General features: G+C 38.1%; 2 long non-coding RNA genes across 2 annotated transcripts in view; one reads left to right on the forward strand and one right to left on the reverse strand.

Annotated features, from left to right (window-relative positions):
* LOC147874999 (uncharacterized) overlaps window positions 1–27,777 on the reverse strand; it is a 96,649-nt gene that overhangs the window by 35,128 nt on the left and 33,744 nt on the right. The gene's annotated exons all lie outside the window — the stretch shown is intronic.
* LOC147875000 (uncharacterized) lies at window positions 9,518–10,715 on the forward strand. Its single transcript, XR_015533598.1, has 2 exons — window positions 9,518–9,594; window positions 10,667–10,715. It is a non-coding gene; the product is annotated as an uncharacterized LOC147875000 (long non-coding RNA).

Genomic DNA, 27,777 nt, shown 5'->3' on the forward strand with positions numbered 1-27,777 from the left:
TGAAATTATTATTAAAGCTACAATGATGTTGGCTGGAGCACATTAATATTTTGTTTTTGTTTTTCAGGATTTCCAACAGCGCCGAAACGCTGGGTCGCAGATACATCATCTTAATAGGTGAGCTTTTACTTCAAATTATTATTATGAAAACTGCAATTATGTTGTTGTTGTTGTTAATTCGACCTCGTTTATTTTTTTCAGGATTTCCAACAGAGCCAAAACGCGGGGTCGCAGATACATCATCTTATCTTAATAGGTGAGATCTCACTTCAATTTATTATTATGAATACTGCAATTATGTTGTTGTTGTTAAGTGGATCTCATTTATCTTTTTCAGGGATTTTCAAGAACCTGAATACGACCATTGCCACAGCCGTACCTAGGGGGCAGAGTTAATTGGTGTCATTTGAATTGGTGAGTTTTCTTGATTCCTTGTCATCTCTTCTATTTTCGTGCGTCTAAGCCCTTTGATGCATATGTGCTAATGGCACGTAGGTTTATAGCTTCCTTCAGTTTTTTCACATTTGTCAGTTAGTACGTTAAATTTTTATGAAGATTAGAATGCTATTGCGTGTAGGCCTCGATTTTCGCCTTGATGCGTTGCTTTACGGAATGTCGTAATCAGAGTCGGAGTAAATTGAAACTCTTTTATTATGTAAATGAATGGGAAGTCAATGTCGTGGGTTCCCAGCACGGAAACGTTGATGAGTAATACAATGGCATTGCGGTAACGGTCTGAAATAATTTAATAAAATGAAGGGAATTTAAGAAATATATTTTACACGCTTACAATCGGCAGTTCGTTGGTCCGCGATTGACTGCGGGTCTTTAATGCAATTGATGTGTACAGTCATCTCTGCTGTTATGCGATAGTTGCATTCATTTGAGAAGCCGGCCAGTTGAAAATCGCGTGGTAAAAATAACCTCGGTTCCTCCGCAGAGATTAAATTAGTCCTTTGATAGTTTAAAGGGCCTGGAATGAAATTGCATATGAGCAAACTCGCATATGCAAAAGTTTCCATTTCACGAATGTTTTTTCCGATTCATCGATGTCATTGGAGCAAATTCGCGTTAACGAGACATACGTAATTGTAGAGAGGACTGTATTTATAATTTTCATTCGAAATGAGCGATGTAAGAATTACGATTTAGTATAAGAATCGGTACGAGAAACATTGTAAAATGTTGTAAATAATAGTAAAATATATTTTTTTGACTTTTTGGTTTCAAAATTGGCGTTGTTCTGAATCCGCGCAAATCGAGGTCCACCTGTGTGTTAACAGTAACTTGCGTCTTAGTTTTTCATGACTTGGATAAACCTGACCAGCAATTTTCTTGAGTTTTGGGCATCTCTCGATTTCAGTTGATGCATACTTGCTGGTAGTAGGAAAACTTTGTATCTTGTTTTAGGTCTATACTACTGGTATGAATTGTCTACTTTTGCTTGTCGAACGACAAGGCCTTGTTGTGTAGGTGGTAGCAGTACTTAACTCTATACCTTTGCTTTAGTCTTTCCTTATTTGGCAGATTGTGCTTGAAATTATTATTAAAGCTACAATGATGTTGGCTGGAGCACATTAATATTTTGTTTTTGTTTTTCAGGATTTCGAACACCGCCGAAACGCTGGGTCGCAGATACATCATCTTAATAGGTGAGCTTTTACTTCAAATTATTATTATGAAAACTGCAATTATGTTGTTGGTGTTGTTAATTTGACCTCGTTTATTTTTTTCAGGATTTCCAACACAGCCAAAACGCGGGGTCGCAGATACATCATCTTATCTTAATAGGTGAGATCTCACTTCAATTTATTATTATGAATACTGCAATTATGTTGTTGTTGTTAAGTGGATCTCATTTATCTTTTTCAGGGATTTTCAAGAACCTGAATACGACCATTGCCACAGCCGTACCTAGGGGGCAGAGTTAATTGGTGTCATTTGAATTGGTGAGTTTTCTTGATTCCTTGTCATCTCTTCTATTTTTGTGCGTCTAAGCCCTTTGATGCATATGTGCTAATGGCACGTAGGTTTATAGCTTCCTTCAGTTTTTTCACATTTGTCAGTTAGTACGTTAAATTTTTATGAAGATTAGAATGCTATTGCGTGTAGGCCTCGATTTTCGCCTTGATGCGTTGCTTTACGGAATGTCGTAATCAGAGTCGGAGTAAATTGAAACTCTTTTATTATGTAAATGAATGGGAAGTCAATGACGTGGGTTCCCAGCACGGAAACGTTGATGAGTAATACAATGGCATTGCGGTAACGGTCTGAAATAATTTAATAAAATGAAGGGAATTTAAGAAATATATTTTACACGCTTACAATCGGCAGTTCGTTGGTCCGCGATGGACTGCGGGTCTTTAATGCAATTGATGTGTACAGTCATCTCTGCTGTTATGTGATAGTTGCATTCATTTGAGAAGCCGGCCAGTTGAAAATCGCGTGGTAAAAATAACCTCGGTTCCTCCGCAGAGATTAAATTAGTCCTTTGATAGTTTAAAGGGCCTGGAATGAAATTGCATATGCAAAAGTTTCCATTTCACGAATGTTTTTTCCGATTCATCGATGTCATTGGAGCAAATTCGCGTTAACGAGACATACGTAATTGTAGAGAGGACTGTATTTATAATTTTCATTCGAAATGAGCGATGTAAGAATTACGATTTAGTATAAGAATCGGTACGAGAAACATTGTAAAATGTTGTAAATAATAGTAAAATATATTTTTTTGACTTTTTGGTTTCAAAATTGGCGTTGTTCTGAATCCGCGCAAATCGAGGTCCACCTTTGTGTTAACAGTAACTTGCGTCTTAGTTTTTCAGGACTTGGATAAACCTGACCAGCACTTTTCTTGAGTTTTGGGCATCTCTCGATTTCAGTTGACGCATACTTGCTGGTAGTAGGAAAACTTTGTATCTTGTTGTAGGTCTTTACTACTGGTATGAATTGTCTACTTTTGCTTGTCGAACGACAAGGCCCTGTTGTGTAGGTGGTAACAGTACTTAACTCTATACCTTTGCTTTAGTCTTTCCTTATTTGGCAGATTGTGCTTGAAATTATTATTAAAGCTACAATGATGTTGGCTGGAGCACATTAATATTTTGTTTTTGTTTTTCAGGATTTCCAACACCGCCGAAACGCTGGGTCGCAGATACATCATCTTAATAGGTGAGCTTTTACTTCAAATTATTATTATGAAAACTGCAATTATGTTGTTGTTGTTGTTGTTGTTAATTCGACCTCGTTTATTTTTTTCAGGATTTCCAACAGAGCCAAAACGCGGGGTCGCAGATACATCATCTTATCTTAATAGGTGAGATCTCACTTCAATTTATTATTATGAATACTGCAATTATGTTGTTGTTGTTAAGTGGATCTCATTTATCTTTTTCAGGGATTTTCAAGAACCTGAATACGACCATTGCCACAGCCGTACCTAGGGGGCAGAGTTAATTGGTGTCATTTGAATTGGTGAGTTTTCTTGATTCCTTGTCATCTCTTCTATTTTCGTGCGTCTAAGCCCTTTGATGCATATGTGCTAATGGCACGTAGGTTTATAGCTTCCTTCAGTTTTTTCACATTTGTCAGTTAGTACGTTAAATTTTTATGAAGATTAGAATGCTATTGCGTGTAGGCCTCGATTTTCGCCTTGATGCGTTGCTTTACGGAATGTCGTAATCAGAGTCGGAGTAAATTGAAACTCTTTTATTATGTAAATGAATGGGAAGTCAATGTCGTGGGTTCCCAGCACGGAAACGTTGATGAGTAATACAATGGCATTGCGGTAACGGTCTGAAATAATTTAATAAAATGAAGGGAATTTAAGAAATATATTTTACACGCTTACAATCGGCAGTTCGTTGGTCCGCGATTGACTGCGGGTCTTTAATGCAATTGATGTGTACAGTCATCTCTGCTGTTATGCGATAGTTGCATTCATTTGAGAAGCCGGCCAGTTGAAAATCGCGTGGTAAAAATAACCTCGGTTCCTCCGCAGAGATTAAATTAGTCCTTTGATAGTTTAAAGGGCCTGGAATGAAATTGCATATGAGCAAACTCGCATATGCAAAAGTTTCCATTTCACGAATGTTTTTTCCGATTCATCGATGTCATTGGAGCAAATTCGCGTTAACGAGACATACGTAATTGTAGAGAGGACTGTATTTATAATTTTCATTCGAAATGAGCGATGTAAGAATTACGATTTAGTATAAGAATCGGTACGAGAAACATTGTAAAATGTTGTAAATAATAGTAAAATATATTTTTTTGACTTTTTGGTTTCAAAATTGGCGTTGTTCTGAATCCGCGCAAATCGAGGTCCACCTGTGTGTTAACAGTAACTTGCGTCTTAGTTTTTCATGACTTGGATAAACCTGACCAGCAATTTTCTTGAGTTTTGGGCATCTCTCGATTTCAGTTGATGCATACTTGCTGGTAGTAGGAAAACTTTGTATCTTGTTTTAGGTCTATACTACTGGTATGAATTGTCTACTTTTGCTTGTCGAACGACAAGGCCTTGTTGTGTAGGTGGTAGCAGTACTTAACTCTATACCTTTGCTTTAGTCTTTCCTTATTTGGCAGATTGTGCTTGAAATTATTATTAAAGCTACAATGATGTTGGCTGGAGCACATTAATATTTTGTTTTTGTTTTTCAGGATTTCGAACACCGCCGAAACGCTGGGTCGCAGATACATCATCTTAATAGGTGAGCTTTTACTTCAAATTATTATTATGAAAACTGCAATTATGTTGTTGGTGTTGTTAATTTGACCTCGTTTATTTTTTTCAGGATTTCCAACACAGCCAAAACGCGGGGTCGCAGATACATCATCTTATCTTAATAGGTGAGATCTCACTTCAATTTATTATTATGAATACTGCAATTATGTTGTTGTTGTTAAGTGGATCTCATTTATCTTTTTCAGGGATTTTCAAGAACCTGAATACGACCATTGCCACAGCCGTACCTAGGGGGCAGAGTTAATTGGTGTCATTTGAATTGGTGAGTTTTCTTGATTCCTTGTCATCTCTTCTATTTTTGTGCGTCTAAGCCCTTTGATGCATATGTGCTAATGGCACGTAGGTTTATAGCTTCCTTCAGTTTTTTCACATTTGTCAGTTAGTACGTTAAATTTTTATGAAGATTAGAATGCTATTGCGTGTAGGCCTCGATTTTCGCCTTGATGCGTTGCTTTACGGAATGTCGTAATCAGAGTCGGAGTAAATTGAAACTCTTTTATTATGTAAATGAATGGGAAGTCAATGACGTGGGTTCCCAGCACGGAAACGTTGATGAGTAATACAATGGCATTGCGGTAACGGTCTGAAATAATTTAATAAAATGAAGGGAATTTAAGAAATATATTTTACACGCTTACAATCGGCAGTTCGTTGGTCCGCGATGGACTGCGGGTCTTTAATGCAATTGATGTGTACAGTCATCTCTGCTGTTATGCGATAGTTGCATTCATTTGAGAAGCCGGCCAGTTGAAAATCGCGTGGTAAAAATAACCTCGGTTCCTCCGCAGAGATTAAATTAGTCCTTTGATAGTTTAAAGGGCCTGGAATGAAATTGCATATGCAAAAGTTTCCATTTCACGAATGTTTTTTCCGATTCATCGATGTCATTGGAGCAAATTCGCGTTAACGAGACATACGTAATTGTAGAGAGGACTGTATTTATAATTTTCATTCGAAATGAGCGATGTAAGAATTACGATTTAGTATAAGAATCGGTACGAGAAACATTGTAAAATGTTGTAAATAATAGTAAAATATATTTTTTTGACTTTTTGGTTTCAAAATTGGCGTTGTTCTGAATCCGCGCAAATCGAGGTCCACCTTTGTGTTAACAGTAACTTGCGTCTTAGTTTTTCAGGACTTGGATAAACCTGACCAGCACTTTTCTTGAGTTTTGGGCATCTCTCGATTTCAGTTGACGCATACTTGCTGGTAGTAGGAAAACTTTGTATCTTGTTGTAGGTCTTTACTACTGGTATGAATTGTCTACTTTTGCTTGTCGAACGACAAGGCCCTGTTGTGTAGGTGGTAACAGTACTTAACTCTATACCTTTGCTTTAGTCTTTCCTTATTTGGCAGATTGTGCTTGAAATTATTATTAAAGCTACAATGATGTTGGCTGGAGCACATTAATATTTTGTTTTTGTTTTTCAGGATTTCCAACACCGCCGAAACGCTGGGTCGCAGATACATCATCTTAATAGGTGAGCTTTTACTTCAAATTATTATTATGAAAACTGCAATTATGTTGTTGTTGTTGTTGTTGTTAATTCGACCTCGTTTATTTTTTTCAGGATTTCCAACAGAGCCAAAACGCGGGGTCGCAGATACATCATCTTATCTTAATAGGTGAGATCTCACTTCAATTTATTATTATGAATACTGCAATTATGTTGTTGTTGTTAAGTGGATCTCATTTATCTTTTTCAGGGATTTTCAAGAACCTGAATACGACCATTGCCACAGCCGTACCTAGGGGGCAGAGTTAATTGGTGTCATTTGAATTGGTGAGTTTTCTTGATTCCTTGTCATCTCTTCTATTTTCGTGCGTCTAAGCCCTTTGATGCATATGTGCTAATGGCACGTAGGTTTATAGCTTCCTTCAGTTTTTTCACATTTGTCAGTTAGTACGTTAAATTTTTATGAAGATTAGAATGCTATTGCGTGTAGGCCTCGATTTTCGCCTTGATGCGTTGCTTTACGGAATGTCGTAATCAGAGTCGGAGTAAATTGAAACTCTTTTATTATGTAAATGAATGGGAAGTCAATGTCGTGGGTTCCCAGCACGGAAACGTTGATGAGTAATACAATGGCATTGCGGTAACGGTCTGAAATAATTTAATAAAATGAAGGGAATTTAAGAAATATATTTTACACGCTTACAATCGGCAGTTCGTTGGTCCGCGATTGACTGCGGGTCTTTAATGCAATTGATGTGTACAGTCATCTCTGCTGTTATGCGATAGTTGCATTCATTTGAGAAGCCGGCCAGTTGAAAATCGCGTGGTAAAAATAACCTCGGTTCCTCCGCAGAGATTAAATTAGTCCTTTGATAGTTTAAAGGGCCTGGAATGAAATTGCATATGAGCAAACTCGCATATGCAAAAGTTTCCATTTCACGAATGTTTTTTCCGATTCATCGATGTCATTGGAGCAAATTCGCGTTAACGAGACATACGTAATTGTAGAGAGGACTGTATTTATAATTTTCATTCGAAATGAGCGATGTAAGAATTACGATTTAGTATAAGAATCGGTACGAGAAACATTGTAAAATGTTGTAAATAATAGTAAAATATATTTTTTTGACTTTTTGGTTTCAAAATTGGCGTTGTTCTGAATCCGCGCAAATCGAGGTCCACCTGTGTGTTAACAGTAACTTGCGTCTTAGTTTTTCAGGACTTGGATAAACCTGACCAGCAATTTTCTTGAGTTTTGGGCATCTCTCGATTTCAGTTGATGCATACTTGCTGGTAGTAGGAAAACTTTGTATCTTGTTTTAGGTCTATACTACTGGTATGAATTGTCTACTTTTGCTTGTCGAACGACAAGGCCTTGTTGTGTAGGTGGTAGCAGTACTTAACTCTATACCTTTGCTTTAGTCTTTCCTTATTTGGCAGATTGTGCTTGAAATTATTATTAAAGCTACAATGATGTTGGCTGGAGCACATTAATATTTTGTTTTTGTTTTTCAGGATTTCGAACACCGCCGAAACGCTGGGTCGCAGATACATCATCTTAATAGGTGAGCTTTTACTTCAAATTATTATTATGAAAACTGCAATTATGTTGTTGGTGTTGTTAATTTGACCTCGTTTATTTTTTTCAGGATTTCCAACACAGCCAAAACGCGGGGTCGCAGATACATCATCTTATCTTAATAGGTGAGATCTCACTTCAATTTATTATTATGAATACTGCAATTATGTTGTTGTTGTTAAGTGGATCTCATTTATCTTTTTCAGGGATTTTCAAGAACCTGAATACGACCATTGCCACAGCCGTACCTAGGGGGCAGAGTTAATTGGTGTCATTTGAATTGGTGAGTTTTCTTGATTCCTTGTCATCTCTTCTATTTTTGTGCGTCTAAGCCCTTTGATGCATATGTGCTAATGGCACGTAGGTTTATAGCTTCCTTCAGTTTTTTCACATTTGTCAGTTAGTACGTTAAATTTTTATGAAGATTAGAATGCTATTGCGTGTAGGCCTCGATTTTCGCCTTGATGCGTTGCTTTACGGAATGTCGTAATCAGAGTCGGAGTAAATTGAAACTCTTTTATTATGTAAATGAATGGGAAGTCAATGACGTGGGTTCCCAGCACGGAAACGTTGATGAGTAATACAATGGCATTGCGGTAACGGTCTGAAATAATTTAATAAAATGAAGGGAATTTAAGAAATATATTTTACACGCTTACAATCGGCAGTTCGTTGGTCCGCGATGGACTGCGGGTCTTTAATGCAATTGATGTGTACAGTCATCTCTGCTGTTATGCGATAGTTGCATTCATTTGAGAAGCCGGCCAGTTGAAAATCGCGTGGTAAAAATAACCTCGGTTCCTCCGCAGAGATTAAATTAGTCCTTTGATAGTTTAAAGGGCCTGGAATGAAATTGCATATGCAAAAGTTTCCATTTCACGAATGTTTTTTCCGATTCATCGATGTCATTGGAGCAAATTCGCGTTAACGAGACATACGTAATTGTAGAGAGGACTGTATTTATAATTTTCATTCGAAATGAGCGATGTAAGAATTACGATTTAGTATAAGAATCGGTACGAGAAACATTGTAAAATGTTGTAAATAATAGTAAAATATATTTTTTTGACTTTTTGGTTTCAAAATTGGCGTTGTTCTGAATCCGCGCAAATCGAGGTCCACCTGTGTGTTAACAGTAACTTGCGTCTTAGTTTTTCAGGACTTGGATAAACCTGACCAGCACTTTTCTTGAGTTTTGGGCATCTCTCGATTTCACTTGACGCATACTTGCTGGTAGTAGGAAAACTTTGTATCTTGTTTTAGGTCTTTACTACTGGTATGAATTGTCTACTTTTGCTTGTCGAACGACAAGGCCCTGTTGTGTAGGTGGTAGCAGTACTTAACTCTATACCTTTGATTTAGTCTTTCCTTATTTGGCAGATTGTGCTTGAAATTATTATTAAAGCTACAATGATGTTGGCTGGAGCACATTAATATTTTGTTTTTGTTTTTCAGGATTTCCAACACCGCCGAAACGCTGGGTCGCAGATACATCATCTTAATAGGTGAGCTTTTACTTCAAATTATTATTATGAAAACTGCAATTATGTTGTTGTTGTTGTTGTTGTTAATTCGACCTCGTTTATTTTTTTCAGGATTTCCAACAGAGCCAAAACGCGGGGTCGCAGATACATCATCTTATCTTAATAGGTGAGATCTCACTTCAATTTATTATTATGAATACTGCAATTATGTTGTTGTTGTTAAGTGGATCTCATTTATCTTTTTCAGGGATTTTCAAGAACCTGAATACGACCATTGCCACAGCCGTACCTAGGGGGCAGAGTTAATTGGTGTCATTTGAATTGGTGAGTTTTCTTGATTCCTTGTCATCTCTTCTATTTTCGTGCGTCTAAGCCCTTTGATGCATATGTGCTAATGGCACGTAGGTTTATAGCTTCCTTCAGTTTTTTCACATTTGTCAGTTAGTACGTTAAATTTTTATGAAGATTAGAATGCTATTGCGTGTAGGCCTCGATTTTCGCCTTGATGCGTTGCTTTACGGAATGTCGTAATCAGAGTCGGAGTAAATTGAAACTCTTTTATTATGTAAATGAATGGGAAGTCAATGTCGTGGGTTCCCAGCACGGAAACGTTGATGAGTAATACAATGGCATTGCGGTAACGGTCTGAAATAATTTAATAAAATGAAGGGAATTTAAGAAATATATTTTACACGCTTACAATCGGCAGTTCGTTGGTCCGCGATTGACTGCGGGTCTTTAATGCAATTGATGTGTACAGTCATCTCTGCTGTTATGCGATAGTTGCATTCATTTGAGATGCCGGCCAGTTGAAAATCGCGTGGTAAAATTAATCTCGGTACCTCCGCAGAGATTAAATTAGTCCTTTGATAGTTTAAAGGGCCAGGAATTAAATTGCATATGAGCATACTCGCATATGCAAAAGTTTCCATTTCACGAATGTTTTTTCTGATTCATCGATGTCATTGGAGCAAATTCGCGATAATGAGATATACGTAATTGTAGAGAGGACTGTATTTATAATTTTCATTCAAAATGAGCGGTGTAAGAATTACGGCTTAGTATAAGAATCGGTACGAGAGACATTGTAAAATGTTTTTAATTAATTGTAAAATATATTTTCTTCACTTTTTGACTTTATTGTTTCAAAATTGGCGTTATTCTGAATCGGCGCAAATCGAGGTCTATGTGTGTATTAACTGTAACTTGCGTCTTAGTTTTTCAGGATTTCGAAAAACCTGACCATCAGTTTTCTTGGGTTTTGAGCATCTCTCGATTTCAGTTGATGCATACTTGCTGGTAGTGGGAGTTGTAGGTCTTTACTACTTGTATGAATTGTACTTTAAATTATTATGAAAGTATGATGATATTGTTTTAATTGGTACTCTTTTTTCAGGATTTTCGATGTCTGTCCACCGCCGTCGGTTTCATTTCTCTTTAATTGGTGAGTCGTCTTTATTTTGTGGCATCTACTTTTTCTTGTCGAAGGACAAAGCCCTCTTGTTGTGTAGTTGGTAGCAGTACTTAAGTCTATACATTTGCTTTAGTATTTCCTTATTTGGCAGATTGTACTAGAGACTATTATCAAAGCTACAATGATGTTGACTGGAACACGTAATTCTTTTTGTTTTGTTTTTCAGGACTTCCAACTTGTGGTCGCAGATACATCATCTTATCTTAATAGGTGAGATCTTACTTCAAATTATTATTATTATTATGAAAACTGCAATTATGTTGTTGTTAATTGGACCTCGTTTATTTTTTTCAGGGATTTTCAACAACCTGAACACCACCATTGCCACAGCCATACCTAGGGGGCAGAGTTAATTGGTGTCATTTGAATTGGTGAGTTTTCTTCCTTCCGTGTCATCTTTTGTCTTTTCGTGCGTCTAAGCCCTTTGATGGATACGTGCTAACGGCACGTAAGTTTATATCCTCCTTCAATATTTTCATATTTGTCAGGTAGTACGTTAAATTTGTATCAAGATTAGAATGCTGTTACGTGTAGCCCTCGATTTTCGCCTTGATATGTTGCTGGACGAAATGTCGTAATCGGAGTCGGCGTAAATTGAAACTGTTTTATAATGTAAATTAATGGGACATCTATGACGTGCGTTCCCAGCACCCAGACATTGATGAGTAAAATAATGGCATTACGGTAAAGCTCTGAAATAACTTAATAAAATAAAAGTAATTTAAAAAATATATTTTACACACTTACAATCGGCAGTTCGTCGGTCACCGCGATTGACTGCGGTTCTTTCGTGCGATTGATGTGTACAGTCATCTCTGCTGTTATGCGATAGTTGTATTCATATAAGATGCAGACCAATTGAAAATCGCGTAGTAAAAATAACGTCGGTACCTCCGCAGAGATTAAATTAGTCCTTTGAAAGTTTAAAGGGCCAGGAATTAAATTGCATATGAGCATACTCGCATATGCAAAAGTTTCCATTTCACGAATGTTTTTTCCGATTCATCGATGTCATTGGAGCAAATTCGCGATAATGAGACATACGTAATTGTAGAGAGGACTGTATTTATAATTTTCATTCAAAATGAGCGGTGTAAGAATTATGGTTTAGTATAAGAATCGGTACGAGAGACATTGTAAAATGTTTTTAATTAATTGTAAAATATATTTTCTTCACTTTTTGACTTTATTGTTTCAAAATTGGCGTTATTCTGAATCGGCGCAAATCGAGGTCTATCTGTGTATTAACTGTAAGTTGCGTCTTAGTTTTTCAGGATTTCAAAAAACCTGACCATCAGTTTTCTTGGGTTTTGAGCATCTCTCGATTTCAGTTGATGCATACTTGCTGGTAGTGGGAGTTGTAGGTCTTTACTACTTGTATGAATTGTACTTTAAATTATTATGAAAGTGCGATGATATTGTTTTAATCGGTACTCTTTTTTCAGGATTTTCGATGTCTGTCCACCGCCGTCGGTTTCATTTCTCTTTAATTGGTGAGTCGTCTTTATTTTGGGGCATCTACTTTTTCTTGTCGAAGGAGAAAGCCCTCTTGTTGTGTAGTTGGTAGCAGTACTTAAGTCTATACCTTTGCTTTAGTATTTCCTTATTTGGCAGATTGTACTAGAGACTATTATCAAAGCTACAATGATGTTGACTGGAACACGTAATTGTTTGATGGTTTGTTTTTCAGGTTTCCAACACCGCCCAAACTTGGGGTCGCAGATACATCATTTAATGTTAATAGGTGAGATCTTACTTAAAATTATTATTATTATGAAAACTGCAATAATGTTGTTGTTAATTGGACCTCGTTTATTTTTTTCAGGGATTTTCAACAACCTGAATACGGCCATTGCCACAGCCATACCTAGGGGGCAGAGTTAATTGATGTCATTTGAATTGGTGAGTTTTCTTGATTCCTGGTCATCTTTTCTCTTTTTCTGTGTCTAAGTCCTTTCATGCATACGTGCTAACGGCACGTAGGTTTATAGCTTCCTTCAGTTTTATCATACTTGTCAGATAGTATGTTAAATTTTTATCAAGATTAGAATGCTATTACGTGTAGCCCTCGATTTTCGCCTGGACGTGTTGCTGGACGAAAGGTCGTAATCGGAGTCGGCGTAAATTGAAACTCTTTTATAATGTAAATGAATGGGACGTCAATGACGTGCATTCCCAGCACCCAGACATTTATGAGTAATATAATGTCCTTGCAGTAAAGCTCTGAAATATCTTAATAAAATAAAGGGAATTTAAGAAATATATTTTACACACTTACAATTGGCAATTCTTTGGTCACCGCAATTGACTGCGGTTCTTTCGTGCGATTGATGTGTACAGTCATCTCTGCTGTTATGCGATAGTTGCATTCATATAAGATGCAGACCAATTGAAAATCGCGTAGTAAAAATAACCTCGGTACCACCGCAGAGATTAAATTAGTCCCTTGAAAGTTTAAAGGGCCAGGAATGAAATTGCATATGAGCAAACTCGCATATGCAAAATTTTCCATTTCAGAAATTTTTCCGATTCATCGATGTCATTGGAGCAAATTCACGTTAATGAGACATACGTAATTGTAGAGAGGACTGTATTTATAATCTTCATTCAAAATGAGCGATGTAAGAATTACGATTTAGTGTAAGAATCAGTACGAGAAGCATCGTAAAATGTTTTTAATTAATGGTAAAATATATTTCTTCACTTTTTGACTTTCTTGTTTAAAGATTGGCGTAATTCTGAATCGGCGCAAATCGGGGTCTACTTGTGTTTGAACTGTAACTTGCATCTTAGTTTTTCAGGATTTCCAAAAGCCTGACCACTAGTTTTCTTGAGTTTTGGGCATCTCTCAATTTCAGTTGATGCATACTTGCTTGTAGTAGGAGACCTTGTATCTTGTTGTAGGTCTTTAGTACTCGTATCAATTTTACTCTAAATTATTATTAAAGCTACAGTGATGTTGACTGGAACACGTTATTGTTTGATGGTTTGTTTTTCAGGTTTCCAACACCGCCCAAACTTGGGGTCGCAGATACATCATCTTATCTTAATAGGTGAGATTTTACTTGAAATTATTATTATTATGTAAACTGTAATTATGTCGTCGTTAATTGGTTCCCCTATCTTAGTTTTTCAGGAATTGCGACAACCGGACGATGACCATTACCTCCGCCACAGGCTGTAGGGGGCGCAGTTTCTCTCTTCTCTCCATAATTCGTGAATCCTGTCAGGTCCTCGACTACCGCCGCCATCCCTAGGGTTGAATCTACGTGCGTCACGACGTGAGTGGTGAGTTTTGTCATGTTTGGGACACTTTTGTATTTTCGAGCTCCATAGGGCTCTTGATGCATACCAACTTTATACTTATTTGGCTGATTGCACTTTTCATTGTTGGCGAAACTACAATGATGTTAATGGGTATTTGCTTCTTTGTTTTTCAGTAATTCCGTCGGACTGGCCACCACTACGATCGCCAACCCTACGGTCGTACTTTGTTTCATCTCGTCTTAATCGGTGAGTTTTCTCGAGTTTGCCGTATCTGTTTCGATTGTTGTTCTATGTCCAAAATACTGTTAATGCATAGTTTTTAGCGGTATGCAAGTTAATGTTTTCACTGGTAGAAGAATGTCATTCGTGCAAAAAGCAATCTGTCTTCATCATCCGTAATTTTGTAAGTTAGACGGAATTGCCGTGAGTTTTTAGACGAGGTGACCGATCATTGGCTTCGAAAAAACAGCTCGTCTTTTGAAAGTCATGTTATGCTACGTGCATCAGTTCGGAAAGTACCCGAACATTACATTCCTGGTTTTAGATTATGAAGTTGTAGTTGGTTCACGCTATAGGGATTGGCGCATTAGAGTATTAGCTGCCGCCATTTAACACTCGTCACATCGCGTTTGAATCTTCTCGCAACTTCGCGTATTATACTTTAAATTGTTTTGAAAACTACAATGATATTGTTGTTAATTGGTACCCGTTTCTTAATCGTTAAAGAATTCGGACAACCGGACGATGAGCATCACCTCTCTTCATGAGTCGTGAATCCTGTCAGAGGACCTCGACTACCACCGCCAACCCTAGGGCTGCATGTACGTGCATGACGTCATAAGCGGTGAGTTTTATCATGTGTGGTACACTCTCTCTTGTAACTGCAGTGACATTAATAGGAGTTTGTTTCTTTGTTTTTCAGTAATTCATCCGACTGACGACCACTACGATCGCCAATCCTAGGGTCATATTGTATTTCATCTCGTCTGAATCGGTGAGTTTTCTTGAGTTTGCCGTATCTATTTGGATTGTTGTTCTATATCCAAAGTACTGTTAATGCATAATTTTTAGCGGTATGCAACTTAATGTTTTCATTGGTAGAAGAATGTAATTCGTGCAAAAAGCAATCTGTCTTCGTCACCCGTAATATTGTAAGTCACGTGGAATTGCCGTGAGTTTTTAGACGAGGTGACCGATTATTGGCTTAGAAAAAACACCTCGTCTTTTGAGAGTCATTTTTTGCCACGTGCATCAGTTCGGAATTTATCCAAACATCACATTCCTGGTTGTAGATTATGAATTTGTAGTTAGCTCACGCTATATGGATTGGCGCATTAGAGTATTAGCTGCCGCCACTTAACACTCGTCACATCGCGTTTGAATCTTCTCGCAACTTGGCTTATCGTACTTTAAATTGTTTTGAAAAGTACGATGATGTTGTTGTTAATCGGTACCCGTCTCTTAATCGTTAAAGAATTCGGACAACCGGACGATGAGCATCACCTCTGTTCATAATTCGTGAATGCTGCGAGGACCTCGATTACCGCCGCCATCCCAGGGGTTGAATCTACGCGCATCGCGTCATAAGCGGTGAGTTTTATCATGTGTGGTACAGTCTCTCTTGTAACTGCAATGACATTAATAGGAGTTTGTTTCTTTGTTTTTCAGTAATTCATCCGACTGACGACCACTACGACCGCCAATCCTAGGGTCATATTGTATTTCATCTCGTCTGAATCGGTGAGTTTTCTCGAGTTTGCCGTATCTATTTGGATTGTTGTTCTATGTCCAAAATACTGTTGATGCATAATTTTTAGCGGTATGCAAGTTAATGTTTTCATTGGTAGAAGAATGTAATTCGTGCAAAAAGCAATCTGTCTTTGTCACCCGTAATTTTGTAAGTCACGTGGAATTGCCGGGAGTTTTTAGACGAGGTGACCGATTATCGGCTTAGAAAAACACCTCGTCTTTTGAAAGTCATTTTTTGCCACGTACGTCAGTTCGGAATTTATCCGAACATTACATTCCTGGTTGTAGAATTGTATGAATTTGTAATTAGTTCAGGCTATAAGGATTGGCGCATTAGAGTATTAGGTGCCGCCATTTAACACTCGTCACACTGTGTTTTGAATTTTCTCGCAACTTGGCGTATTGTACTTTAAATTGTTTTGAAAAGTACGATGATGTTGTTGTTAATCGGTACCCGTCTCTTAATGGTTAAAGAATTCCGACAACCGGACGATGAGCATCACCTCTCTTGATAAGTCGTGAATCCTGTCAGAGGACCTCGACTACCACCGCCAACCCTAGGGCTGCATATACGTGCACGACGTCATAATTGGTGAGTTTTCTCGAATTCACTTGTTTACAATATTTATTTCTTCCAATGTTAAAAACGTACATAGTTGAAATTTGGTACATAAATTAAAATGAAGAAAAAGAAAGTATTTTGTTTTGACATGTGAAAGAAGTCTAACGATAGACATGAAAAAGTTACTCGGAGAAGTTTTGTGATGTTCGGTGCATTAAGCACAATTTTCGCTGAATTGCGTTTTGGAACCTTACCTGTGAAATCGTACGCACGTCGCGATAGTAAATCAAGACGGAAAATTGAAAGTGAATGACATGGTTTTACTGACATTGCATTCTATTTAGCCTCAATATGTGAGAATTCTACCCCTGCATTTGAAGAAGAGAAAGACAGGTCTGTATAACCTTCGTCACAAGTCATCGAATCTGTCTTAGCCGAAATTCCTTTGCCGTCTTGTTAACGAGGCCGTAACAATGGATGCCCGATGAATGTGGCGTAAGAAATTGAGGCATTTTGGCATGTTGTTAGTGCATTAACTCTTAAATCCTGGCCTTGATGTTTGCTTCTTGACACTTAAGAGATAAAATAGAAAAATTTGTTGTTGTTTACAATGGTTTATAAATTATAGTACGGTGCTGGTTTATAACCACACCCTGTATTCCGTAATAAAGAAGTCTTTTTAACTTGTTACATTTATTTCATTCTTGAAAATGTAAGGGCCTCTTGCCATAGTGGCATTGTTTAGACATTTACTAATTTAAAATTACTTCATTTAGAGGTGTAAAAAGAATTTTGTATTTAAATCGTATGAACAGTGTGACTGAAAATTATTGTATTTTTTCAGCGCTGCACCGCGGCGTGCCGAGCTCAAGAGATGCGTCCTGGCGCCACGCCGAGATCCCGGAGTCTTCCGATCTGCGGCGCCGCGCCGTGCCGAGCTCGAGAGACGCGTCCCGGCGCCACGCCGAGATCCCGCAGTCTTCCGATCTGCCGTCAATCATCAAATCAACAGGTGGTGAGTGTCAATTGACAACTCAAAGGGTGGTGAGTGTTAAGATTTTTGTTATACGCAAGTGCTCCATACAAGCAATTAAGAAGTTACAGATATCGTTTCTCCCATCGTAAAAGTTATCGGCGTTGTAATCGCAATAAGCACGACAATACTTTTACTAATTTATGCCTTATTCGCACAATCAGAATATTTGCAGTAGTCATTCTTGAACAACCATCATCATCAACAACAACAACAACAACAACAACTCTACAGATTAGGCCATTGGGTCTGATCCATGTTGTGGATCTAATCACAGCTGGTCCTTCCAACGTATTCTCTGTCGTGTGACTCTGTTCACTGACATTGCCGCAATTTATAAATTTGGAAACGACTCCCTAACTATTTGAGTAGGTGCAGATTCTAGAATTTCAAGTTTTATTTCACAGGAGGATTCACTATTATTCATATTATTCAAAATTAAAGGAGCAGTATTTAGTATTTGAAAGCAAGTACAGTAGGGCACCGGATATACGGGAGGTTAGGGACCGGAACCCTGCCGAAAAGCGGATCTTTGTCTTTTTTCAATTGCAAATGCATATCAAAGCCTAATAAGATGTTTACGCTATGAAATAGTAAGTGCACGATAGCACTAGCCTAAGAAAACGATATGAAAGTAAAATGAATATCAGTAGTAGCCGCAAAGAGACCGAACGAGCGACGAGAAAATGGTGCCGGACGCACTTCTGCGACTCGGCTGTGGAGCGCGTGGAGCACATACACGCGATTGAAAAGCGCCGTATTCGCGGACTGTCGAAAAGCGGGGCCCTACTGTATCAGATTTGAATCAACAATAATATTTAGAGTAGGCATCATTCAGTGATATCGGGCCTTGTGACGGGCTAATCACTTTTCCAACGAGTCATACCAGATGTCTTAAGTAGATCACCCATCCTCCAAAAAGAGAGGAAAAAAGGAGATCCCGCAAAAGCGGGACAAATGACAAGAAAAAGAAGAGGAGTTGTTCAATGACACTGCTGCAATTTATAAATTTGGAAACCACCCCCTAACTATTTGAGTAGGTGCAGATTCTAGAATTTGAAATTTTATTTTACAGGAGGATTCAATATTATTAACAATTACAGGAGCAGTATCTAGTGTTTGAAACCAAGTATCAGATTTTAGTAAACAATAATATTTACAATTGATAAATTTGGAAATGACTCCCTAACTATTTGAGTAGGTGCAGATTCTAGAATTTCAAGTTTTATTTTACAGGAGGATTCACTATTATTCATAATATTAACAATTACAGGAGCAGTATTTGGTATTGAAGATGTGATTAGACTGGAAGTTGATAATGAAATTAATAATTTTAATGGTAGGATAAATATTATGTCACGCAGTTGAGTTTAGACTTTTGATAGGATTGAGGAAGATCAGAATTTGACCAAACAACGTAACGTTAGGAATAAGGCATAAATTACTGGAAGACGTCGTGTAAACGGAATAATATTTATTATAATCATATATGACATTGTACAATGAAATGGATTTAATTAAGGTAATTAAGATTCTAGCCATTTGGCTAGTATAAAGTATTGTGGAATGATTGTAAAGGATGCGGTAGATGATCTTGTCATTCCCCATCTGAGAGATGGGCAAAGTCGTCGTGTTAGCGAAGGTCTCGCGTTCCTCTGCGTCGCCTCGTAGCCGCGGTGATATGATTATTCAGACGTACTAAATCGCGAACTATACGACGTACAGGACAGAATTTGTGAATCGTGCCAATAAGGCGTCCTCCAGCTCACCATAAATATGTGTTACGTTACGAAACAGCAAAGTTTCGGATCGGGGCGGATCGTACGAATTTACGATACAGACGATGTTTAAAAGACCTTAGAATTGGAACGTGGAATTTGATATCATATATAGAACACTGGCGTGGGATGCATTAGCTATTATTATTATTACACTATGGATACGAGAATAAAGACCACTGCTTGGGAACGTGTTTCTATCAGTGAAAAGATATCTTCAGCGGGCAGCTAAGAGTAGAATCTGTCAGTGATGGGGTGTCACACTTGATATTTCGTGGTCGACGGTGTGATTTGATTATTAATTTAGATGTGCATGCACCAACTGAAGAGGAGGATGATAATGTAAAGGATAGTTTTATGGATCAGTTTAGTGGATTCCACATGAAAATTCTGCTCGGAGACTTTAGTGCCAAAATTCATCAGGAGGTTGTTTGCAAAGCAATTATAGGGCGTGAGAGTCTACATGAATTTAGTAGTGAAAATGGGTTGAGGTTTGTGAATTTTGCCACATTGAAAAATCTGATCGTCAGGAGCACATGTTGATATTTAAAAGCACACTTGGACTTTCCTGATGGGATGACCCATAACCGCATTGATCACGTTCTTATCGATAGGAGCAGAGAAAGAAACATCCTAGACGTGCGATCTTATAGGGTAGAAGACTGTGACTCTATTATTTAGTGACAGAGTCAAGACTCTAGGTCAGAAAAGAGGCGGGGCAAATATACAGAATTGAGAATTTCAGCGTCCAAAGACTGAGCGATGTAGAAATTAAGCAAGAGCATCACTTAAAAATTTTGAATAATTTTTAATCGGCAAAAATTCTGAAGAGAGTGCAGAGGATAGGGGAGTAGACGTCAATAAGGCCTGGTAAAATATACCGGCTAACATGAAAAATTCAGCCGAGGAGAGTGTAGAGAGAGAGACGAGCATCTGATAGCCTCAATAGAGACCAAATGTTAAGCGATATTCTCGTGTTACGGATACCGTCTAAGTACGTCAGGCTCATTAGAGCGACGTCGAAAGACTCGAAGGCAGTAGTAAGAGTAGATGGTGAGCTAACTAAACCATGTAATGTCAATGTGGGAGTCAGACAAGGAGATGCTCTCTGAACAGTGCTTTTTAACCTGACGCTGGAAGCATCTATTCGGAAACTTGAGATCTCAGGACACATAGGCATAATGATATAGCTATTATTAGCAGAAATAAAGCTGCACTGGAAGAAACAGTACTAAATTTGACAGAAGAAACACAGTTAAGGGGGCTAAAAATAAATGAATTGAAAAGAAAATATATGAAAGTTACAAATAAATTGAGAATAGGGCATTATAATTTTGAACATGTTGAGAATTTTAATTACCTGGGTTCACAGATTAATACTATAAATTCAGTGACTAATGAAATTAAAGCACGTATTGTGGATGGTAATAGATGTTATAATGCCTATCAGAATTTAATGAAGTCTAAAATACTGGGGAGGGAACTTAAACTGAGAATCTATAAAGTTCTCTGATAAGACCAGTAGCCTGGACATTAACTAGCTCTGATGAGCAACGACTTTGAATATTTGAACGCAAAATATTACGGAAAATGCATGGTCCAATACAGAATAGTGATGTCTCCTGGAGAATTAGGATGAATCATACAGGGAGCAGATATCGTGAGGCTGATGAAAAGCGAAAGGTTATCCTGGCTTGGCCACGTTGCAAGAGTAGAAGGAAACAGGGTAACTAGAAGAGTGATGGAATGGAGACGACGGAAACGATGGATAGACGATGGGAGTAAGGGGATGGAGAAGAATTGTGAATGATGGGACAGAATGGAAAAGACTCATCGAACGAGCTAAGACCCACACAGGGTTATAACGCTATAAGAAGAAGGATGTAGAGTGTTATAAAATTTTGCGAAATAGAGCACGGTTTGATTAAGGATGCTCTATCCTGTTAATACAGAGGAAGCAGATTAGATTCCAGTGTTAATAAGGGGTACAAACTCGGGACACATCTGGTGAAGGACGAGAATGGGGGTCTGCTCGCAGACTCGCGTGGCATCGTAAACAGAAGGAAAGATTACTTTCGGAAATTGCTAAATGTTGACGTAGCTGGTAAATTTAAGAAGCTGGAGTACGTACAGTAGAGCCGTATTGAAGCTGAGATTGACATTGGGAAATGTGAAATGATTTGAAAATATTTAAAAAAAATTTAAATATCTAGGAATGGTAACAAATATAAATTAATTTGGAAGAAAGAGACCCGGAAGAAGGCAACATACAAGAACTTGTTACTAGACAGAATATCACGTGGAAAAGAGCGAAGAAGTTCGAGCTCTCTGCTAAACCTCGACACCACAAGGCACAATTTTTATTCTGGAAAATGACCGCTGGGCGGACGAAGGAAATGGGAGGACGGATATTAGTTATGGATGAAGTTGGCTCAGAGATGGATTGGAAGTTAAAATACGTCAGTAGTTTTACGAGTGCTTAGGTTTGCGTGTTTTGTTTGTAGAATATTACTGTTGCACACAGTTGCCCTTTTATTTTTAGGGAAAGTACGGTTACTCGAGGGGCAATTCTGACCTGACGTTTGATAATAGAAGGACGGATTAAGAAAGATAAAGACACGATTATGGAATTTGCAGACTTGGATAAGGCTTTTGACAACGTAAAGTGGAATAAGATGTTTGAGAACTTGAGAAAGGTGGGGTTGAAGCATGAAGATAGACGAGTTATTGACAGTATTTATAAGCATCAGGTGGCCATAAGAAAAGTGGAGAATCAAGAAAGACAAGGATGCAGGCTTTCGCCCCTGCTGTTTAATTTGTGTGTTGAGGAAGGAACGAAGGGGAGAGGATAGGAATGTTGTGGTTCACTGACAATATTGCCCTTTTGGCTGAAGGGAAGGAAGATGTAGAGGAATTATTGCATGGTATGAATAGATTACTCAGCGAACAGTTTGGCTTAAGGAGTCACAAAAGTTACGAGGAGCAGAAACGAGAATAATGACCCATTAAATGTCAAAATTGGGAAAGACACAGCAGAAGAAGTGAAAGAATTTTGTTATTTAGGAAGCAAAATCTGAAAAGATGGACGAAGCAAGGAAGACATTAAAAGCAGATTGGCACAAGCGAAAAGAGAAGTCCTGGAATCAGGAAAGATTTTTGTGAAGTTGTATATACGGAAGCGAGAAAGAAGGAGGATAAAAGCATTTGAAATGTTGAAAATTAAGTGGACTGATTAAGTACGAAATGAGCTGGTCTTAGACAGGACAGGCGAAGGAAGAAATCTCTGGGAAAATGTTACCAGAAGAAGAGATAGGACTTACTCGCTCTATATAGAATAAGAAAGGAATCTGTTATTGAAGCAGTTGATATCGCGATAAGACTGATTGCGAAGATTATGGAAGAAACTCTCTCTGATCATCCACGTACAAAATTGTACCTAACATTCTTGTGACGAGGCTGATTCAATATGCAAATGAAATTATTCAGAATGAGAGTGTTATAATAGTTACACACCTGATTAATTTTTTTGTTACATTTGTCAGATTATAGAGAAGAAAGTGGTAGTACAATGGATCAGTCTAAGTATGTATAGACTTAAGGTTAAAGAGAGGCTCTTTACAATATTTTGCCTGAATTTGGTGTACCTGAGAAGCTAGTTGGGCTGATTAACACGTGTTTAAGTTAAACCTCTAGCAAACTTCCTGAAGGTAAACATTTGTCCGATACGTTTGCCGTTCAGAATGGCTTGAAACGGGGAGATGCTCTATCAGTCTTGCCAGAGAATATGCCATCAGGAAATTGGAACGAAAATCAGGGCGGCTTGGAATTGAATGAAATACATGAACTTATGTTCTGTGCTGGTAATATTATGTAAATACTATAAATGGGAACGCAGGAAAACTGTTAGGGCCAGCAGTGGTGTTGGTCTGGAAGTAGATGACGGTGTCTCGACATCAGAATTCAGGACAGAGCCAGGATATAATGACAGGTTACGAATCGTTTGAAAATGTGGCAAAATTCAAGTACTTGGGGAACACGCTATAAAGTGAGAATGGTATTTATGACGAAATGAAGAGGAGATTGAATTCGGGGAATGCTTGGTCTCATTCAGTTTAAAATATTTTGTCCTCCTATAAAGACAGGAAAGTCCAGGATATGCATACTGAAGTTATTAAATGTTTATTGTTAAATAATTGAAAAGCTTATGTTAAATAGATTAACACTTTGCGTGCAAAGTAATAAAATATTGGTCCCATTAGAAGATTGTTGGAAGACAGGAATGTTAAATTGAGGGTAACACACTGTAGTAAAATTTATGAATATGTATATAATGAAATTTTTGTGGGCAAATTACATCGGTGTGATATTGAAGGAAGTGTTACGGGCGTAAAACCGAAATACGATTACGGAATGCAAATTGCGTAGTGTCGCGACAGTAGTCTATGACGAGAGAAATTGTCATCGCAGCTTACAAGTCTGACGTAAATGTAGGCGAAGTCGTAACAAAGTTACTTATGATGGATGACAAGATACGAAAGTTGGTAAAAATATGATAATTTTGTGTTTGGAAATTAATTTCGGGATTTGAAAGAGTGTCGTCTCTTAAACGTCTGCCAAGTGTTTCCGTCACTCAGTTAAATAGTGAGAAAATTTTGTGGAAAAATGCTGTAAGAGTGAAGAAGACAAGTTGAAAAATAATTGCAGGTTTCAAGCCTACATTTTCATGTACGTGTTTTTGAACGGTGTACCGCCACTTATGAAAACTCCTCATCATAAAAAGCCACAAGTTATAGTATTATGCAGAAACTCCTTTTCTCTGACAAAGAGCTTCCTAACGTTTAAGAATGCTGAATCATATTTGTGAAGGTTAGTGTATGTAGCACTTGCGTCAATTATTTATATGATAGTTGAAATATTTGCTTGTGTTGTATGAATTTGTTAGCGTAGTGTAGTTTTGTGTTTGTCGTTGTCTTGGTTTGAGTGTACGGATGTGTGTGGTGCGTATGTTTGGTTCGAATGTGTTTTAGTGATTTTTTTAGGTTGTGTTGGCTGCTGTCCGTGCAGTCGTCGTCTCCACCTCCTTGGAGTGCAGTTTGCTGCGTTCCGTACAATTGGCTCTGCAAGGCCAGTTGCTATCTCTAGAGACAGTACCATTGTCTAAGGCAGTCCCGATCTCGAAGGCTCGTTTGGTTGTCTGAGGCTATTCCCATTCTCGAAGGCTAGATCTGTTCTCTTGAGGCGATTGCCGGTCTCAAAGGCGGAATCCGTTGTCATTTTGCAGCTGTGGCCTCGAAAGGCACTTTTTCGTTCTCGTAGGCGAGTTCCGATCTCGAAGGCCAGTTTTGCTCTCTTACGACAGACCTCGTTATCACAGGATAGTTCTGATCTCAATGGCCAGTTCCCGTTCTCATTAGACAGTCCACTCTCAAAGCCAGATACCACCCTCGTAGCAGAGTCTAGATCTCGTTTTCATGAAATCGTTCCCGACCTGAAGGGTCAGTTGCATTCTGCCTCGCCGTCCGTGACATCGAGTCCGGTAGTAGTATTCTGTCCATGTCCTCGAGTCCGATACATGTAGTCTCCGCGTAGTAGAGTTGGGTGCACCCAGTTTCTGTCGTCGAGTCTATTAGGTTTATAGCGTCTATTCCGTCGAAAGAGTGTGTGTGTGTGTGGGGGGGGGGGGGGGTTCCTGCCGCGTCGTCGAATTCCGTGTATGACGTCGAGTGTGAGTGTGTGTGTGGTTCCTGCCGTCGCCGTGGAGTCCGGTGAATCCAGTTGCTGCCGTCGTGTGTGTGTGTGTGAGAGTCCGGTCCTAGTTTGGGGTGTAGTCTGCGCCCATGGGTTTGGGTAACTTTTTCTGATTGCGAGTTTCGAAGACTGCTGCCGAGGTTGGCCTGGCCGTCGAGCTTCGGTGCTGTCGCGAGTGCGGCCTGGTTTTGCGAGTATCGGTAACTTCCGGTGAGTGCGTGCCGTAGAGAGGTGTCTGAGCCCTCGAGTTTCGGTAACTCCCGACGAGTACGACGTGTGTCCTCGAGTGTCCGTAACTGCTGATGACTGCGGTTTGTGCCGGCGAGTCTTGGTAATTGCAGCCGAGTGCGGTCTGAGTCCCAGAGTATGGGTAATTGTCGAGGAGACCGTTCTGAGCCCCCCGAGTTTCGGAAACTGCCGATGAATTAGGTCTGCGCTCCCGAGTTTTGTAACTGTCGCCGGGTACGGTGCGTGCCCCAGAGCCAATGTCGTACCTTCGTGACGGGTGTGGAACTTGGAGTCCTGGCTGGAAGAAAGGTCCTGGAGTGAGGAGAAGGGCCCTGGAGTGAGAAGAAAGGTCCTGGAGTGAGGAGAAAGGTCCTGGAGTGAGAAGAATGGTGGTAAGCGAAAGCTGAAATGAATTTTTATGGCGGTAAAACATGTTAAAAATAATGAGATGTGTTGAGTGCTGTGTGGATGTGTGTCGAATGCGGTATGTTTGGTTGCGAGTGTTGTGTCTTGTGTCTTGTGTCTTGTGTGTGGTTGCTTGTTGTATAATTTTGTGGGCTTTGGATGGCTTTGTATATGGTATAGATTGGTTTCAGATGGCTTTGTATATGGTATAGATTGGTTTCAGATGGCTAAGTGAATGCTTTTATATTAAAGGCAGTTAGAAAATGATTTGAAAATGGATTGGGTTTAGATGGCTTTGTATGTGGTATAGATTGGTTTCAGATGGCTAAGTGAATGCCTTTATATTAAAGGCAGTTAGAAAATGATTTCAAAAATTGATTGGGTTTAGATGGCTTTGTATGTGGTATAGATTGGTTTCAGATGGCTAAGTGAAGGCTTTTATATTAAAGGCAGTTAGAAAGTGATTTGAAAATGGATTGGGTTTAGATGGCTTTGTATGTGGTATAGATTGGTTTCAGATGGCTAAGTGAATGCCTTTATATTAAAGGCAGTTAGAAAATGATTTCAAAAATTGATTGGGTTTAGATGGCTTTGTATGTGGTATAGATTGGTTTCAGATGGCTAAGTGAAGGCTTTTATATTAAAGGCAGTTAGAAAGTGATTTGAAAATGGATTGGGTTTAGATGGCTTTGTATTTGGTATAGATTGGTTTCAGATGGCTAAGTGAATGCTTTTATATTAGAGGCAGTTAGAAAGTGATTAGAAAATGGATTGGGTTTAGATGGCTTTGTATGTGGTATAGATTGGTTTCAGATGGCTAAGTGAATGCTTTTACATTGAATGCATTTACAGAGTTATCTTGAAATAGACTGAACTTAGATTTATTTTTGATTGGTTTTGGGTTTGATGTTTGATGGCTATGTGATGCTTTTACATTGAATGCATTTACAAAGTTATCTTGAAATAGACTGAACTTAGATTTATTTTTGAATGGTTTTGGGTTTGATGTTTGATAGCTATGTGAGTGCTTTTTTACATTGAATGCATTTACAAAGTTATCTTGAAATAGACTGAACTTAGATTTATTTTTGAATGGTTTTGGGTTTGATGTTTGATAGCTATGTGAGTGCTTTTTTACATTGAATGCATTTACAAAGTTATCTTGAAATAGACTGAACTTAGATTTATTTTTGATTGGTTTTGGGTTTGATGTTTGATGGCTATGTGATGCTTTTACATTGAATGCATTTACAAAGTTATCTTGAAATAGACTGAACTTAGATTTATTTTTGATTGGTTTTGGGTTTGATGTTTGATGGCTATGTGATGCTTTTACATTGAATGCATTTACAAAGTTATCTTGAAATAGACTGAACTTAGATTTATTTTTGAATGGTTTTGGGTTTGATGTTTCATAGCTATGTGAGTGCTTTTTTACATTGAATGCATTTACAAAGTTATCTTGAAATAGACTGAACTTAGATTTATTTTTGATTGGTTTTGGGTTTGATGTTTGATGGCTATGTGATGCTTTTACATTGAATGCATTTACAAAGTTATCTTGAAATAGACTGAACTTAGATTTATTTTTGAATGGTTTTGGGTTTGATGTTTGATAGCTATGTGAGTGCTTTTTTACATTGAATGCATTTACAAAGTTATCTTGAAATAGACTGAACTTAGATTTATTTTTGATTGGTTTTGGGTTTGATGTTTGATGGCTATGTGATGCTTTTACATTGAATGCATTTACAAAGTTATCTTGAAATAGACTGAACTTAGATTTATTTTTGAATGGTTTTGGGTTTGATGTTTGATAGCTATGTGAGTGCTTTTTTACATTGAATGCATTTACAAAGTTATCTTGAAATAGACTGAACTTAGATTTATTTTTGATTGGTTTTGGGTTTGATGTTTGATGGCTATGTGATGCTTTTACATTGAATGCATTTACAAAGTTATCTTGAAATAGACTGAACTTAGATTTATTTTTGATTGGTTTTGGGTTTGATGTTTGATGGCTATGTGATGCTTTTACATTGAATGCATTTACAAAGTTATCTTGAAATAGACTGAACTTAGATTTATTTTTGAATGGTTTTGGGTTTGATGTTTGATAGCTATGTGAGTGCTTTTTTACATTGAATGCATTTACAAAGTTATCTTGAAATAGACTGAACTTAGATTTATTTTTGATTGGTTTTGGGTTTGATGTTTGATGGCTATGTGATGCTTTTACATTGAATGCATTTACAAAGTTATC

Source organism: Zootermopsis nevadensis, unplaced genomic scaffold (genome assembly GCF_977971745.1).
Source record: "Zootermopsis nevadensis isolate Lab colony 2312 unplaced genomic scaffold, Znev_1.0 Znev_ptg000003l, whole genome shotgun sequence".
Lineage (NCBI taxonomy): Eukaryota > Metazoa > Arthropoda > Insecta > Blattodea > Termopsidae > Zootermopsis > Zootermopsis nevadensis.